This window comes from Ylistrum balloti, unplaced genomic scaffold, assembly GCF_031769215.1.
Source record: "Ylistrum balloti isolate Yb309-2 unplaced genomic scaffold, AGI_CSIRO_Ybal_v1 Utg369646, whole genome shotgun sequence".
In the NCBI taxonomy this organism is placed as follows: Eukaryota; Metazoa; Mollusca; class Bivalvia; order Pectinida; family Pectinidae; genus Ylistrum; species Ylistrum balloti.
The window spans coordinates 665,600-671,303 of record NW_026781904.1 but is presented as its reverse complement, the minus strand read 5'-3'; positions in this window follow the sequence as shown (position 1 = coordinate 671,303).

Sequence of the window (5,704 nt, the reverse complement as noted above, 5' to 3'; positions counted from 1 at the left end):
ACATTGATTAACATACATAAATCATTGATTAACATACATGAAACACTGATTAACATACATAAATCATTGATTAACATACATGGAACACTGATTAACATACATGAAACACTGATTAACATACATGAAACACTGATTAACATACATAAATCATTGATTAACATATATAAATCATCGATTAACATATATGAAACATTGATTAACATACATAAATAATTGATTAACGTACATGAATCATAAACATACATAAATCATTGATAAACATAGATAAATGATTGATAAACATACATAAATCATTGATAAACATAGATAAATAATTGATTAACATACATGAAACATTGATTAAGATACCTCATGAACAATCAGGATACCTCGAATTACAGATCAGGAAATAAAACTGGATTGTAAATAATGAATTTGAAGCCTCGGAGAAGGAAGACAGAACATGCTACGATCACTTGTTGCGAGACCGGGAGCGGGAGAGGCGGTATAAAATATATGCCAATGAGAGTAAATTTTGCCCTTCATTTGGCCGTCTTGTTTTTGTTTTCATGTGTGGCTGAATTTATCAAAGAGACTATTAAAAACATATCTCGTGAAGTCCTTCAATACAATACAGATATTTAGATGTGTTGTTGACATCTTGTCTTTAGATAACAAGATTTTTCGACCGTCGTATATGAACTGGAAATCCAGAGCACAGCAGACTCTTCTATATACAACGGAATCAAAAGGGGCTGTTTTTGGTTTTTGTTTTTTTTACCAATCTGTATGATACGCGTGATGGTTTCAATATCCCCATTGTAAATTTCCCATTTCTAGAGAGTAACATTCCTGTATCCCCAACCTATGGTGTTTACATTTCGAAGTTGATTCGACATATAAAGGCGGGCTTGTTTCAGGAGGTTCCGTGTTAATGTTTCTTTTTGCCGTATCCTTTATACTCCAGGTGTTACGATCACTTTCGCTCTCTGTACCCCTGGAACATGTCATGGCTATATTGAAGTTCCATGTACGACACCTTGTGGACAAGACGAAAAGACTAGTTTGATCCTGTGATGTACATCAAACGAATCTTGGGGTCGCATAACGGTATGTTGAAATGGCTTTTAAGTTGAGTGTTGCTCCTCTGTAATCTTCAAATGGAGTGTATCAGCCTGTGATTGGTCAGTTGTTTTCTCCTGGAACCAATCAAATTACTTCGCTTGTGCCTTCAATTTCACCATGAGAGCGTCAATGGAAGGCGTTAAAAAATAATACACAGGACATTCATTGCTTCTTGATAAATAACAGTTGTATTTCATCTCATCTCATAGAAACATTGATATTTTTCACATTCCCACCCCTGCTGGTGACATACAACTGTTATTGATGGAAAAAAGAATATTTTTTATTTATGTAACTAGGCGCACGTGTAATTTACTCTTGAGATATAGACAATGACGTTACATCATGTTATGAAGATGATCCAACAAAATAACTGCCTCCGTTTTTTTTCTTCTACGCATTTTTACTTTAAAATCTATCAAAATGTAACTTTTCTTAATTATGTCAAGAAAAGTACACATAACCTAGATTTAATGTCATTTCACATGAGATTTTATAAAACTGGTCTCGAAGTTTTAATATCTCCTCGCCAAGGTTCACAATAGGAAAAAAATCCAAACTTCCAAGTTTCATGCATTCGTTTAAAAAGACATCCTGAAATCTTTTAAAGTAATGAAAAAATATTTACATATTATTTGATCTAATGGTCACGTGATTTATTGTACCTTTAATCACACTTATTTCTTGTTAATTTAAATTGTGGTATTGTCACGAGAATATGTAGTGCAGAGTTTCACAGAATGTTTAGTTCACCTTTAATATGTATTTCCATTGTCTATGTGTTGTAGTTGTTTCACGGTGTGTAAGGAACCATTCTATGTGTTGTAGTTGTTGTTGTTGCTATGGTACATTTTGTCACTTCTGTCGACTGTGTTAACATGTTTCCAATGTCTGATTTGTAATTTGTGATTTACTGTTATAATTGTAGCGATATTTACTCTTGTGTGTTGATACTGTGGTATTTTTGTTTGTATCGACGCTGTTATGTAAATATCAATTAATCATTTTTGTCGCCTTTGCTATGAACTGGACATCAAGAATTATGGACCAAAATAAAACTATGACAAGTGTCACTTTCATCGTGTTTATTTGTCACTTCATTGTTGATAAAATAGAGTTGTTTAGTTCACAACAAAAATGTTCTGCGTTCGGAATATTATTTATTCCGAACTTAGATAAAGCTGCATGAATTATTTATTTTAGACCAAACCTCACCTTATCTAGAAAAATAAACAGAATAAATATTAGGTTTCAGTTTATCTGTGGATAAGTCATGATAAGCAATTTGAGGTGTGTAACAGAAACTACGCAATGCAAGATAAAGCTTATTTTATATAATCTAAATGGTATTTGAAGTCGTGCCAAACAGCGTGACGAACGAATCAGTCTATCTATCAGAATATTGTAGATATACATATTTATCATGTAATCGGTCTGACGTCACAAATTCTGAATAAACATGTTCTATCACATAATAAGCCCGGTATTCAGTGAGTTACCCTATGTAACATTTTGGCGTAGCTGTCACAAATGTAATAAATATGGAGCGTTTTTCATTGGTTGCGCATGTCAGAAATAGATTGTGATGTCATCATATGACTATGAATTAAATCCCCCCCCCCTATTTTGTATCTTAAATTTTGTTTTCATTTCTGATGATATCTTATGACACTCGTTTGAAGTTTTAATATTTTTATTCAAGATCTAAAATTTAAAAGAAAAAAAACTTCTAAGACTCGTTTCATTAAAATTCCATATGAAATAAAAACTCATTTAAGATTCCAAATTTTGACCAGGCGAAGTCAAAAACTGTCTTCCTACATCAGTTGTATTATACTGATTATATGAAACACTTCTTGACGGAATGTTGGTGACGAATCAACTTCAATACATACAAAAAAATCATTTACTTTCACTTAAGTGGTATTTTCAAATACCCAGCTCTGAGATCTATTTAAGATAACGCAAGATCAGAGTTTTAAGCCAATAGTTGATTTACATGTCATTTAATCAGAAAAGTTCATTTGATATTGAAACAGCAATTACATTCCAAAATATGCATTACTCTGATGATATCTAACAGTTATGTTTATATTTTGTTTTCAAACATTGCTCACAAGGCACTGTTCGTATTTAATCTACTAATACATTTTAATAGTAAAACAACATAATTGTTGAAAACATTCAACACTGTTCCAGTTAGGAAAACCTTGAAAAATGAGAAACGCAAAATCGCAATGAAACATAATAATGTGTCTATCCATTTCTGATTTTGGTTTTAAAGGTGATGTTTATTTTGGTCCTTTGTACAATTTTCAATACTGCATTTAGGGAAATTTCGTCACGAATATATTATAAAATACCATTTTACAAAGCTATTTTGAAGAGATTTTGCACAAAAACTTTAAATCTATGCTGTTGTTAGCTGATGATAAGCCGATAAATGCCCAAGTGCATTCAAAGTAGTTGGTTCTACAATATACATTGCTCTTGCATACATGTACATGTGATCATGTCAATCGATATAGTACAAATCTGGGCACAATGTAGTGTCAAGTGTCACTTTCCCATTGTTTCTCTCCCAGTCATTTGATAATTTCCCAAAAAAGTCCACATAATAATTATGATAATGAATGGTTTCATTTTTCGTGTTCATGTACCAGAATGTGGCCTCATTTCTTCGTAATCATGTACCAAAATGTAGTTTCTTTTTTCGTGTTAATGTACCAACATGTGGTTTCATTTTTCGTATTCATGTACCAGAATGTGGCCTCATTTCGTCGTAATCATGTACCAAAATGTAGTTTCTTTTTTCGTGTTAATGTACCAACATGTGGTTTCATTTTTCGTATTCATGTACCAGAATGTGGCCTCATTTCTTCGTAATCATGTACCAAAATGTGGTTTCATTTTTCGTACTCATGTACTAGAATGTGGCCTCATTTTTCGTGTTTATGTACCAGAATGTGGTTTCATTTTTCGTGTTTATGTACCAAAATGTAGTTTCTTTTTTCGTACTCATGTACCAACATGTGGTTTCTTTTTTCGTATTCATGTACCAAAATGTGGTTTCATTTTCGTATTCATGTACCAAAATGTGTTTTTTTTTCCTGTTCATGTACCAGAATGTGGTTTCATTTTTCGTATTCATGTACCAGAATGTGGTTTCATTTTTCGTATTCATGTACCAAAATGTGGTTTCATTTTCGTACTCATGTACCAACATGTGGTTTCTTTTTTCGTATTCATGTACCAAAATGTGGTTTTTTTTCCTGTTCATGTACCAGAATGTGGTTTCATTTTTTGTGTTCATGTACCAGAATGTGGTTTCATTTTTCGTATTCATGTACCAAAATGTGGTTTCATTTTCGTATTCATGTACCAAAATGTAGTTTCTTTTTTCGTGTTTATGTACCAAAATGTGGTTTCTTTTTTCGTATTCATGTACCAGAATGTGGCCTCATTTTTCGTATTCATGTACCAGAATGTGGCCTCATTTTTCGTGTTCATGTACCAAAATGTGGCCTCATTTTTCGTGTTCATGTACCAAAATGTGACCTCATTTTTCGTATTCATGTACCAAAATGTGGTTTCTTTTTTCGTGTTAATGTACCAAAATGTGGTTTCTTTTTCGTATTCATGTACTAAAATGTGGTTTCTTTTTTCGTGTTAATGTACCAAAATGTGGTTTCTTTTTTCGTATTCATGTACCAAAATGTGATCTCATTTTTCGTGTTAATGTACCAAAATGTGGTTTCATTTTTCGTATTCATGTACCAAAATGTGGTTTCATTTTTCGTACTCATGTACCAGAATGTGGTTTCTTTTTTCGTGTTTATGTACCAGAATGTGGTTTCATTTTTCGTGTTAATGTACCAACATGTGGTTTCTTTTTTCGTGTTCATGTACCAAAATGTGGTTTCTTTTTTCGTATTCATGTACCAAAATGTGGTTTCATTTTTCGTACTCATGTACCAGAATGTGGCCTCATTTTTCGTGTTTATGTACCAAAATGTGGTTTTATTCTTCGTACTTATGTACCGTAATATTAAACACGTTACTGGTTTTAGTTCTTTACATACCACGACACTTACAAGCATGACGTAAGATAAAGGCTTCACACATTGTATGTAGTAGTCAACACTGACAAAGAACAGTCACAACCTGTCACATTATGACCCACGTCTCACACGATTCCGACAGATAATCTGACGATTTGATCTTTGGTTTGAGATATTTAATTCTTTTCCACTCTTCTTTTTTACTTAACGACTGAAGCCGTGTTTATATCACAGCAGATTTATTGACTAGGTTTGGCATAACTATAACAATATACCTACACACGTGCTAGGGACTAGGATTTCTACTTACTTCAGTTTGGTTATGCTTGATCCCCTGTGCTAATGGCTTACCTCTAAATCGTTAAATCTACTTTGTCACTGGTTGACACCGACCACACTGAAACAACCGTTTATCTGAGTGTTACCTGTTAACGGGTATGGAACACAGAACAGGGATTCATTAAACAGTCGGGATGTACGGAACTCTTCGCTCTCACACCACGTGACCGCTTGTTTTTTTCGTACACAAATTTCTTGTG